This window comes from Glycine max, chromosome 6 (assembly GCF_000004515.6).
Source record: "Glycine max cultivar Williams 82 chromosome 6, Glycine_max_v4.0, whole genome shotgun sequence".
Lineage (NCBI taxonomy): Eukaryota > Viridiplantae > Streptophyta > Magnoliopsida > Fabales > Fabaceae > Glycine > Glycine max.
Genome location: NC_038242.2, coordinates 36,984,390 through 36,998,644, shown reverse-complemented (window position 1 = coordinate 36,998,644; position 14,255 = coordinate 36,984,390).

Sequence of the window (14,255 nt, the reverse complement as noted above, 5' to 3'; positions counted from 1 at the left end):
CGAGTTGTCCCCACGTATCAAGGTGAAAACAAATAACAGAGGAAATTGTTCCTCTGCTTCGGCAATGTGGTTTTTACGGGATAATGAAGATGAGATCCCTAAAAATAAATGCGGCATTAATTAGTGCGTTGATTGAAAGATGGAGACCCGAAACACACACGTTTCACTTGAGATGCGGAGAGTGTACCATTACCCTTCAAGATGTGTCAGTTTTATTAGGTCTTCGTATTGAGGGGGCACCATTAATTGGTCCAACAAATCTTGATTGGACTGATTTATGTGAAGAATTATTAGGAGTCAGACCACAGGAAGGCGAACTTGAAGGCAGTGTGGTTAAATTAAGTTGGTTGGCTTAGCATTTTTCACACCTAAATAACCATGACAGTAATGTAGAACAATTACAAAGGTTTACCTGTGCATGAATCCTTAGATTCATAGGAGGTGTCTTTTTTGTTAACAAAAGCAGTAGCAGAGTTTCCCTACGGTACCTACAATTTTTACGTGACTGTGAACAGTGTAGCACGTATGCATGGGGACTTGCCGTGCTTGCGTATTTATATAGAGAGATGTGCAGCGTCACCGATTACAAAGTTAAATCAATCGGAGGTATGTGCATCTTAATCCAAATGTGGGCATGGGAATGATGCACGACTTTGGCTCCAAAAAGGACACCTCCCGTAATAGAAAATAAACCACTCGGACACAGGTTTGTCATTTAAAAAATTAGATTTCATTTGAAAATAATTAATAATGTAACGTGTTGACAATGATGATTTCATTTTTTTGTAGGTGGCTGCGACGTGGAAATCAACATATTGGCAATGATGATCTTAGAGTTTTCCTTCACAAATTGGATATCATGAAACGACATGAGGTAAGAAGATCGTAATGTATTGGTTAAATGAAATGTTAATATGTTATGTTTGATTGAAAATTGACAACTGTGTTGTTATATGCAGTTTGTGTGGGAGCCTTACACAGCAACTATGATGGCAGCGTTGCCTCCAATTTGTGTGGTTGGAAGTGTAGCATGGTTCGCGGTGGTGCCACTGATTTGTTTCCATGTTTTTGAGTGGCACCAACCCGATAGAGTTTTGTGACAATTTGGAATGCAACAACCTATTCCCAGGTGTCCTTCGCAACCGCAGAATGTCCATGGCATAACGCTCAAAGGAAAACAAGATGAAAATTGGTTCCAGCTGTTGGCCCCAATGATCAGTCAATTAAACAATTGAGCTAAGTTTAGGGTCGACGTTTATCCTCGACAGGAGGGCCTACTGAGTTTTAAATCCGACTACATGGTCTGGTATAGGCGTAAAACAAAGATGTTTGTCGACCCAAACAATGTAAACACAACTACATTGGTATTTATCTATTTTTCAATGTTTAAGTTCAAATTATTTTGTTAAGCATGAGCATTAATTTCCTGACGCTAATAATTGCAGGGTGAAGTTGTGGAGACTTTACAGTATATGGTGTCACCACAAGGGAGGAACACATGGACAGTTGATGATCTCGTGCCTTACGTGGAAAAGTTAGCAATTTTATTTGAAGAGCAAAAGAGAATCACTGAGCCAGTGTCACATGGTCCAGCATCAGAGTGTCAATTTCCAACACAAGAGTTTCACATTCATCAGTCAAGTTTTGAAACTCGGGGCATAGGCAGACGAAGAGAGGCTGTTGAAGCGGAAGAATATTCCCAACAAATGATGGAGCATGGTCATGGAATGTATTACACGCCAACAACATTTTCTCAGTATCCTTCACAGATGTATCAGTATCCTTTTGAAGGTCATCACACTGATACTTCTGCGAGCGAACATTCGTTCGGTGGTGTTGCGGAAACACATCCTCATTTTTCATGGCCGACTATGACTCCTTCACAGCAACACGATGCCCCAATGGCAACACCTAACGCCCCATTAGCTCCGCAATGGAATGTACCCGGAGCAATACCTGATATGGGTGACTTATTAGGTGTTGATTTGCGTCAGGAGTTTTCTGCTAAGGCTGAGCAAGTAGAAACGGGGAGACATCGCGGCAGAAGAAATCTTGATCGTCAAGCGCGAAGATGGGATCAACCATGTGGCACATCCTCACGACATCACAGACATCATAACGATTGATTTTGTTATCTTTGTTTAAATTTGTTGTTGTATGTATGACATTTGATTTTGACAGTTAATCTATCGTATCTCATTTATTAGGCCTTACTAATGGATATAGTTTATGTCGCGCATCAAACTATAATAATAAATAAAGTTTAAAAATAAAAATAAAGTAGACAAACGAAAAATAAGTAATTTTAGTAACTAACGACGAACACCAATGCCATATGTGCAGATAGTCCACATTAACTAAGTCCATAGTTCATCATTGTAGATAGTTCTCCTTTAGTATCAATTTGAATACCCTTAACTACAGCATTGGACTCCCCACTTTCACTCAAGCTGTGTTTAGGGTTGAGGGGTTATTATTTAAGGTTTGTGGTTTATGGTTTAGAGTTTAGGGTTTTTGGTTTATGATTTGGGGTTTAGGGTTTGTGGTTTAGGGTTTAGGGTTTGGGGTTTAGTGTTTGGGGTTTGTGGTTTGGGGTTTAGGGTTTGTGGTTTATGGTTTAGAGTTTAGGGTTTGTGGTTTGTGGTTTGTGGTTTGTGGTTTAGGGTTTATGGTTTATGGGTTAGAGTTTAGGGTTTAGGGTTTTCGGTTTGGGGTTTAGGGTTTTTAACTAACGGATTCATTGAACCCCACAAATAACTAAAGTACACAAACCAAAATAAGTAATATTTTTAACTAACGAATTCATTGAACCCCACAAATTAAATACATTGAAGAGAACTTAAACCAATACAAGTTACTAGAGTAACATTCATAAATCAATGATTTGAACAACTCCCACGCTCAGATTGCATTGGGCAGCGACGCCTGTTATGCCCTTCTGCTCCACATCTACTACATTTTTGTTGGTGCTCAAATGATTCGACCCAATCCATCTCATTCCTCATCCTTGTTGATTTTGGCCGACCTTTCGCACAAATTGTAGTTTGGTCAGGGATAAGTGTCCATGCTTCATTAGAAGGAGGAATAGTCGCTTCATTCCCAAGAGGCCACCATTGTACAGAGTAAGCTTTTATGATGTGCTCATTTGTGTAAACAACATCTATATATTGGTAGTAATTCATGTTCACGTAACCACAAGCTGCAATAATGTGTGAACATGGATAGTGAAGCGCATAATACTTTCCGCATTGACAATAATGGCCATTCAAGTTAACTGTCCACTTTTGTCTGCCATGTTGCGTTATAGGATTGAAGGTCTCCTCAACTTCAAACATTGTCGAGTGGATATCATACACACGAACGATGTGCAAACAAGCTTGTTCTTGATTTTTTTCTAAGTTTTTTAACAAGCTTAGAACAATATACTTGTCCTTCATTTAATTGTCTTTGGGCTTGGCGACCACGATCAACAAAGTACTTTCGACACCTACTGTATGTTGATTTCACCAACGTTGTTATCGGTATGTTGCGACAATCCTTCAAAACCTTATTTATACATTCGGAGAGGTTGTTTGTCATGTGACCATATCGACGTCCTTCTCTATCATAAGCCATGGTCCATTTTTCCTTTGAAATGCGATTAATCCACGTTGCTATGGCTGGACTCAGTTGGCGAAATTTTTCTAAATTTTGATCAAAAATATGCTTGCAAGGAGTATAGCCTGCATGAAATTAGTTAGCAACAACAATTTTAAGTATATGTCAAACTTAAATTAAGGTGAGCATGATCAACGAAATGTTACCCAATTTCTTCAACATTTATTTTTGTTTGGCATTATTGAATTTGCGATTGAAATTGCTCGCTATGTGTCGGACGCAGTAAACATGATAATCGTGGGAAGGTTGCCAATCAAGCGTTTCATTAGCCACAGCGGACTTTATACTCGTGTGACGATCAGATATGAGACAAATACCATTTTTATCTGTGACATGTTGACGCAAGTGTGCCAAAAACCATGACCACGCTGTTAATGTTTCACCTTCGACCACGACGAATGCTAGAGGAAGGACACCACCATTGCCATCTTGTGATGTGGCCATCAAAAGGGTCCCATGGTATTTTCCGTACAAATGTGTGTCGTCAACTTGAACGATTGGCTTACAATACTTGAAAGCCTCTTTACATTGACCAAAAGTCCAAAACACTCTATGAAACTGACGGTGTTCACGACTAACTGTATTTCCAACAACAAAATCGTCATGTAGTATTTGAAAATAGGATCCGGGAGAATGATTTTGCATGTGCGTTAGCCACGACAAAAGTTTTGCATAAGACTCTTCCCAATCGCCATATTCAAGTGCAATGGCTTTTTGTTTCGCCATCCAAGCCTTTTTGTACGACACCTTATACGCAAATTCACTGTTTATCCTTTCTTGAATCAAAGAAACTTTTATTGATGGATCTTCTCTGATCATGCCTGTTAATAAAAAAATGAAATTTAAATAACAATTAACGCAAAAGTACCATAATATGAACATAAAAAACGTACCTACTACAAAACTGGCAATTAAATATGAATCAAGCTTCTCGTGATATTGTGTCATAGTCATATTCAGACATGTGTGTGGTCCACCCCATTGTGTGACTTTCCAGGAATCGGTTTTTTTAGACAAAATTGCTCTCATATAAAAAGGGCAAGGACACTCCGCGCCTTTATTTAAGCAACAAACGACATACTTGTTCGATTTGCTTTCAACAACTTTGAAACTTTGATGCACCTTCATAACATATTGTTTCAATGCATTTTTTACCGCATATTTACTATCAAAATCCATGCCAACATATAATTCTTGCCCCACATTAAAACTCGATGGCAGCTCCAAACCGCAAATGTCCTCCTCATCAGGATGACTCCAGTTGATATTGTTATAATGCAAAGAATCATTCCAAAAAGGATTTTGAATTGGTTCTACACCTAACCGTTAAAAACAATATTTCATGTCAAGATCACAAAAACAACTTATTTACCATTAAATACAATTGTCATAAAATGATAAATGTATTCACGTATGTTTTTACTTAATAAATTATACCTTCTGTTGGGTGAACAATTCTTACTGGTTGAATCATGTCGGTGACTTCATCATCTGTATCAGATATACCATCAACACTATCATCTTCCTCTAAAGACTTTTCAACGTATGAGTTAGAAACAAGATAATCATCATCATCATCTTCATCACCATGTAAGTTGCTTACATTTCTTGGCAGTTCCGGCTCATTATTAGATAAATTATTTCCACATGATGTAAGAGAATTTACAGAATGAAACATAGAACCACCAGCCACATCCTTTTCTATGTACAATTCCAGAACTGACATTTGATCTTGTTGTTGAAAACTTTCGATCATGGTTTCAACATCTTCATCATCACAAATTTGCAAAGCAACATATTTTCCTGAAACTAAAAATCTACAACTGATAGCAGAAATAATTTCATTATTTTCTAACTTTACCTTATCTCCAATTTTTTTTTCAAAGCATTAAAACTAATTTCACGTTTAATCTGAATCACTTTTTTACTGCCTTCAAAGATTATACCATCATTTTGTTCATTTACCCTTCCATTGAAATACAACACTGTTATAACCGAATTCATGATGTACCTACAAAAACAATATTTTAAATAATTAATCATAACAAATGAATTCAAAATAAATAAATCTAATCACAAAAAATATCTTTACTGGAACTTCACATTAAAACTTTATTCTTAAAAAATTTATTAACTTCAAATAAATAGCATGACAGAAAACTCAAAAACTTAGACGATTTCAACATAATAATTTTAAAGTCAGAATAAACCATCAACCAAGTTATTATTATAAATAATTAATCTTAACAATAAATAATAAAAAAAATACTACAAATACATTAAAATAAATATGATGACAGAATCTTAAAAGTAGAAATTTAAAAAGCCACGACCAAAATATCAAAGAACGCTTTCAAAGTAGACATTTTAATTACATTACAAAGCATCAACGAAGTTATTATTATAAAGACACACGAAAAAAACATCAACGGCGGCCTAATCTAATTAAAAAAATACTACAAACTTCATATTGAAAATTTTTTCCGGACTCAAAATAGTTACTTCAAATAAATATCATGTCACAAAATTCTTTTATTTTAAACACGGTTAAAGTTGAACGCTCAGAAATTTTTAACACAGAAGAACAATACATCAAGACCAACCTAATTTTATTAAAAAAATAATACTACAAACTTCATATTAAAAAATTTTCCCAGACTCAACATAGTTACTTGAAATAAATATGATACCCCAAAATTTTTGGATTTTAAATACAGTTGAAGTTTAACTTTAAGGCTGATAAATTTTTAACACACACTAACAAAACATTAATACCAACCTAATTTAATTAAAAAAATACTACAAACTTCATATTTAAATTTTTTTCCCCACTCAAAATACTTACTTAAAATAAATATGATATCACAAATTTTTTTTATTTTAATTAGACTTCAAGTTCAAGCCTCAAAAAATTAAAACATATACGAACAAAGCATCAACAAAAATGCACACGAAAAATTGATGGCACACTTCAAAAAATATATTTGATGGCACACACTTGTTTTGATTCTGAACTTTGAAGGCTTTAAGGCTTACGAACTAATAACTGCTGCAGAAGGCAAATTTGGAAGTTCTGAAATTTTTTAAAATGCACACGAAACCATACGAGGAAGAAGCAGCTATTTAACCTGAACGTTTTCGCCAATGGCCTTGGCGTTATCCACCTATACCACCAATGGTATTGGCGTAATGCAGCCTGTACACCCTGCTCTGAAGCCCTAAGCCCTAGCCTGCGAGTCCTGTTGTGCTGCACCAGTGCATGGCTATGTCGCCACTGCATCTGGCGAGACCCAACTGGGTCTAACTCGCCAGTCAAAGTGGCGAGTCCAGCTGGCACGAAATCGCCAGTACCAGTGGCGATTTCTTCTCCACGTGTCGCTGTAGCCTCAAGTCGCCAATGCTGCTGGCGTTTTCTTTGAAACTTACATGCACCCTACGTACAAAACAGACCCATGCCGGAAATTGTTTAAAAACAGCCCCACTTTGGAAATTACTTTGTAAAAGAAGCCCCTGGGGGGAAATTTGCCAGACAACTAGTCTCTTGATTACAATTGACTTTCTGAGAAGAATAGAAAGATTACTCTCCTTTAGAGTGGATAATACAATTTGAAGTTCCTAGATGAACTCTCAATAGATTTGCAAGTGTTTGCCCAAGAGTTGTTGAGAGAGCATTTTACAATGAAGTTCTCTTGCTTTTTGAAATTAGACACACATATATATAAGCCCTTCGTGCCTTTTTAAAATGATTTGAAGAGATGTGTCTTTTCAAAAAGCTTTTTCTGAATTTTTTCACTGGTAATCAATTATAGGTTTCTGATAATCGATTACACAATTATATTTTGAAGGGTCATGACTTTTGAATTTGAATTTCAAGAGTTCCGTTGCTGGTAATCAATTATAAACATCGGGTAATCGATTACAAGTTCAAAATTCAAATTCAAAACCCTTTTTAATAGCTATTTTTCACAATTGTCTTCTGATAATCGATTACACTGCTTGGTAATCGATTACTAGAGCCTTGGATGTCTTGGAAACACTTTGTTTTGAGGCAAGGCTTAATCTTGAGTTATTCTTGAAGCAAGGCTTTGTTTGTTGAAACAACCTTGTATTAATCTTGAAGCAATGCTTATCCTTTGAAGCAACCTTGTTTGATTCTTCTTTGACATCATCAAAATCACGTATTCATACATTCACATTCTCCCCCTTTTTTATGATGACAATCATTATCAAGTGATTTCTTTTCAGCATCATTAAAACATGCATGATTCACATTCTCCCTATTTTTGATGATGACACTCATGATAAAGCAAATTCTTTTTGACATCATCAAAACCTGTATGATTTACATTCTTCCCCTTTTTTATGATGACAACCATCTGTAGGTTAGGAGCAACAACAACAAAAAAAAATCTATGTGTATAGTTTACTTCCCCTTAATTTTGCAATGATTACTTATATGAGACAGTTGAAGATTTTATAGATTACATATATAAAAAGTTGTCTCATAAAAAATAGATAATTTCCCTTGCTATTTTATCTTTTATCTATCTCTCCCCCTTTGTCAACATCAAAAACAAATCATGAACAGAGAGGAGAAAACCATTCAGCAATTTATAATGAATTAAAAGAGTAGAGAATGCCATACCATACAAGTATCATTTCATGACCTAAAAGAAAATGTTATCGCTTGTTGGAATATATGAGAATCAAATACATATTTAGTATAAATAATCAAAACATATAATAATAAAAAAAACAATCATCAAAAGTAATCAATAATCAACATAACTCTCAAACACAATCATAAAAAACAATCATCAAAGACAATCAAAACTCAATCAAAAACAATCATCAAAGATAATCAACATAACTATCAATCATAATCATCAAGGACAATCAAAAGTCAAGCAGAAAACAATCATTAAAACTCAAACAAAAGTTAACAATCATAGGTAAAAATAAGAAAAAATCGACAAACATTAAAATTTTCGCCATTGAAAACAAGAGGCATATTAATAGAATTTCCCTCAAGAAATAAAAAGTTAGATGAGGCCATAATTATTCTTGAAGTTTTTAAACTTTAGACAAAAATCCTGCTCTAATACCACTTGATGGACAAGTGGCCTCAGTATCTTAAGAATGGGGTTGAATTAAAATACCAAACTATCCCCAATTAAAATTTAACTCTCTTTTTAATTAATAATGAAACCCTAATTATGAATTATTTCAAGAATAATTCAAAATAAACTTCTTTAAAGTGAAATATAAACTGCAATAAATAAAAAAAGTTTAAGGAAAGAGAGAATGCAAACTCAATTTTTATACTGGTTTGGTCACGCCCTGTGCCTACGTCCAGTCCTCAGGCAACCCGCTTGAGATTTCCATTATCTTGTAAAAAGTTTTTTACAAAGTCTGAACCACACAGGGACAACCCTTCCCTTGTGTTCAGATAACCATAAAACTTAAGAGACCGAGGATCTCTTGAACAGAACTCTTAGAATAAGAAGAAGAAGAAGAATTCTCTCTTTAAGAGAAGGATATTACAATTGAAGATCAATCATGATTCCTTGTTGAATTTGCAAGCGTTTTGGCCAATGAATATTTTGAGAGTTATAAGACAATTTTGTTTTTGAGAGGATAAGACAATGTTGTTCAGAAAAACTCTAAGGAATTTCGTGTCCCAAGTCACCTATTTATAGGCCCTTGATGGTCATTCAAAAACTTCTTGAACAGTTGTGACTCTTGGGATTTATTTTCGAAAATTCCTTACTGGTAATCGATTACAAAAAAGTGGTAATCGATTACATAGTTAGTTTCTGAAGAGTTGTGACTCTTCATACTTGAAATTTGAATTTGTGTCTAGTAACCGATTACACAAATGTTGTAATACATTACAGGCTTTAAAATTTGAATTCAAATTTCTAAAAGCTATTAAAAACAATTTCAACTTCTGGTAATCGATTACATACCTTGTGTAATTGATTACAGGCTTTTAAATTCAAATTTAAAATTTGTAAAAACTTTTTCAGAAATCAATTTGACCACTGGTAATCGATTACATAGAAAATATCATATTTTTGAAATCACAAAAAGCTTTTGGAAAATATCCTTTGGCCAAACCCGTGCATCATCAATTAAGGAATGCTTTCTAACATTCTAGGAACTAATTTCATCATTTTTCTTGAATTTCTAAGTTCTTGACTTGGATCAAACTTGAGAAGCGCTTATCTTTGACATCATCAAAACTTCATATCATATATGCTTCTACATTATATAACTAAAAGCAAGAAAACTTCCCAATAATAATAATCCTGCCCAACCAGCATATCATGAATCATTAGTGTAGTGATGTATGCCATATGAGTAACCAAAAATGATGTGATATTTCAATAGCATAAGGGACCAAAAAGCAAATAGAATCAGTGAAAGTTAATTGATTACCCATTGTTTTGGGTAGCCGATTCCTAAATATAAAATAAGGATAAAATTGGCCAACTACAATATTATCAATGGTAGATTGCAATTTATGGAGAGAAACCAAAAATTAGCCATAGAATTATGGAACACAGCACACTGTGGCAAATGATGTACAACATGGCAACCATACAAAATGCATTTATATATAGAACAAGACATGCATTATATAAGGTTAACAAGACAGTACATAAACAAAAATGATAGTGTGGCAATGAGGGAAAAAGGAAATAAATCAAATTCAACAATACCCAGTTCTTCAAGCACCAAACTATCCCTAACAGCAATCCTTGTTGAAATGAATTACTATGGCAACAATATCAAAGACCATGAGATTTCCTCTATCCTTTAATTATGAGAAAAAATTCATGTTGATGACAAAAAAAGGAATTTAACGACTGTTTGAATGTGGCACATGCAAAATACTAGGGCACTTGAACCACAATAGCCTCAAGTTGCTTTCTCAAAAAATGGTGTATGGTCAGGTTATAATTTGACAAAATGTAGTGTGTATGAAGGATATGTATTTTTGACAAGCATGGTAACCATTTTTAAAGGATATGTATATATGTTTCTCCTCCTCCACTTGTTCTTGTTTCAAAAAAAACAAAGCCAAATTAGCAGTAAATTAAAGCCTATATGCACAAGCTTAAGGCTTTGTCATTGAAGGCTAAGAGGAAAATGTCCACAAATAAATAAATAAGTCCCTAAAAACATTTTATGAGCATGGTATGGTAAAATTGACAGCTACTTGATTAACAAAAAATTCCAAAGAAGCATGAGTGAGCCTACTTTGCAGTCAAGTATCAAGGTAATAATGACATTCTTGTTATTGCTGTTTATATTGATGATCGGGTATATACAGGTAATATCATGAAAATGATTAAGAATTCCAAAATAGAGATGACAAAAAAGTTTAAGATAGGACATGTTTTGGCTTGCTACAACACTTTGGTGGTATGGGGGTCTTTAAAGATGAAAATGGTGTTTTCATTAGTCAAAAGAGATATGCTTAAAACAAATATGTTGAAGAAGTTTGATATATATGAAATATGACCCACCCATGTCTTGAAGCTGTTACATTGTTGCAAAATCCATTATATATTCTAGTGTCTCATATAGAAAAAAGAAAACAACAAATCAAAGAATCCAGAAGCAATAGTATCGTACAAATCAATATAAGGATCCAAAAAAGCACCAACCTAACGTTACTGTTTAACTATTCTTTTAATATGGCATTCATTCTTGCAGCAATTGAATGGTTTACATAGTCCACATCACAAAATTTTATACTACCAACAACATAAGGTAAAAAAAAAAAAAACCAGGCAGATCAATGTCCATTTAGTCAGACACAGAAGGTGCACTTACCATGCTTGGGGGTTTTAATGTCGTGAGGCAACAAGCACCAAAAAGGTCACATGTGACTAAACAAAAGGATTACAATAGAAAATATAAATCAGTAAAATATGAGAGTAATTATGCATTAATTTTCCAATAAATCAATTATTCAATCAAAACATTCACTAAGTAGTTTTTGTTCAACATACTGGTTTTGTCATTGATTTTGCAGGGGAAGGTCCTTTATTACAACCAAAAGGCTTTTATTACAACTGCCTCAATGTTGGAGAAGATTGGATATAGTAAGTGGAGATTATAGTTGTTATTTTGTTTTGGAAAAGTAAGACATTGTTGCTCATAGAAATGCTGCAAAAAGTGGATACAGTTTGAAGGATGTTGTTATTAAAGTTTAACAGCTATAGTATTTTGTTCTTAATTTCTGATTAAGGCAAGTTGCTATACAGTCTTTGTAGCCTCCTTCCCTTTGTCCTTTTAAAGAGAATAACCTTTCAAAGTGGATAGTGAGATGGGCTAAATTTTTGTTTTTTAATTGCTAGAAATCCTAATGTCAGGTTTATGATATATCATTCAGGGGTGGACATGGTTTGGTTTGGGCTGGAAAACCAAACCAAACCTTAAATGCCGTTTGGTTTTTAGAATATAACTGATTTTAAAGGTTCATAAACTGGTTCATTTTCCATTGAGGTAACTTAGTTTAGAAAGCAGTTTTAAAACTGGTTTGAAACAGTTCAGAATCGGTTTTAACTCAAAGGTGGTGTTTAAAAATACCAAAGTGGTTTATAAACAGTTCAGAATTGGTTTTGAACCCCCAAACTGATTCCAAGTTAGTTCAAATCCATGCACAATGCATTGTTCTTAATGGCCGCTTTATACACTCCCCTTAAAAATGAACTTAATGAGTCAATAGATTTTAATTATCAAATAGAGATTATCATATACTAAACGTCTACACTTAAAGCATGTTACACTCATTTCCTCCCAGAATTGTCACTGTTGAAACTTGAAAACATAAGGAAATTCTGCTACTATTATTTGACCATGTATTTTTTCATACCCATTTTATTCCCCTAACATCTAGATTCTGCATGCTGGTAAGCCATGTTTTTGGAGGTTATTAACCACGGAACTATTACATTTCATACTTTTGTGCTCTTTAACTGAGTTGTGATTCTTTTAGCTAGGTTAGTTGGTTCTAAAAATGAGACTGCATTGCTGGAGTCAAAGACTGCTAAAATAATTTTTTTCCTTCTCTATGTAATTCAATTGGACATATTCACAAAATTCATGAAATTGTTTCGTGCTTGTTGATGTCTAACTTACGTGTTATTAAGCAACTGGCAAGCAGATCAAAGGATTGGGCTAATTTCAGCATCACAACTTTTGCTTTAGGGCTTATTAGCTTAGCCCCATACACGTGTAAGACAGATAAGGGAGACAATATTTTAAGATAAAGGAAAAAGGAAACAGAAAATTAACAACGATGGAGGGTGAGTTGAGGGAAGTGGCTGATATACCTGGTTTTCCCAAATCCTTACCTATTGCTACTTACAACAATAGTGGTTGTATTTCTATCTAATGCACCAGATCTATTATGTATCCAACATACCAAATAACTGACAAAATTGTCGTAAGTAGAATATATATATATATATATTAAATATATGCGTGAATAGAAAGAACAGAAGAAAAAAAAACTTCAAATATGGAAAAGTCCAAAATAGAAGTAAATCAAACAACTGATCCTTGGTTGAAGGAAACAGAGATAAAAGGAGGAAAACTTGTACCTCAACTGCATCACAAAAATGATTGTTCTTTGTAATCAATTCCATCAAAAGATCTATTTACACAAGTGAAATATCTAAACCCAAAAGTCCTTGCAGGCAAAGCTCTATGTTTTTATATGGTTTTCATTTAACGTGCTAAAAATATAAAATTATGAGGGTTTGTGTTCAAAAATCTGGCCTACACTGGCAGTTTGAACATGTCTCAAAGCTCAATTACTTGCAAACATGTGTAATGAAATATACGATCATTAGAGTGATACAAATTAAATTGGTTGCTTTGGTTATTAATTACAATGACAAGTTGGCTCATTGGCCAATATGTTACCTAGACATTTACGAGTTGGTTATGTAAATTCAATTGTGTTTTTTAGGATTTGGTATGATATCAAGTCAACTTAACATTTGTGCATTTGGTTGATCCATTTATTTTGTAGTTTATGTACATGATATAGTTTATGTACATCATATAGGTAGACATTTGTATGTTTGTATGATGACTCTGTTATGTGATGTAGTTTGATTTGGAAAATGTTTCCTACTGAAATCCATCCTGTAGGAATGACAGACAAAAGAATTAAAAAAAAAAAAAACCTTTATAGGTACAAAAGAACATTATAGCATTGTCTGATTCATGTTGTCAATTGCACCTATTGGAAAAATGTTGTTGTTTTATCAGACACTAAATAGTTGGTTTTACTAATTAGGGTCCTTCAGTTAGCCCAAAATAAGATATATGGCAATAAATTTTTAATAATTCCAAAAAAAACAGCACACAATAATAGCCCTCTAGTCCGTAGCTATTTTTAACCAGTCTTGGTAGGTTCTAGTCCTACTTTGTAGATTCAAGCAGCGGTTGCATTTGATCAAGAAATCATTTTTCAGAAGTTCCCACTAGCATAATAAGTAATGAAGGTAAGGACAAGAAAACAACCTTACGCAATTAACATATGTAACTAGAGGAGTTCCTTATAGAGCTAT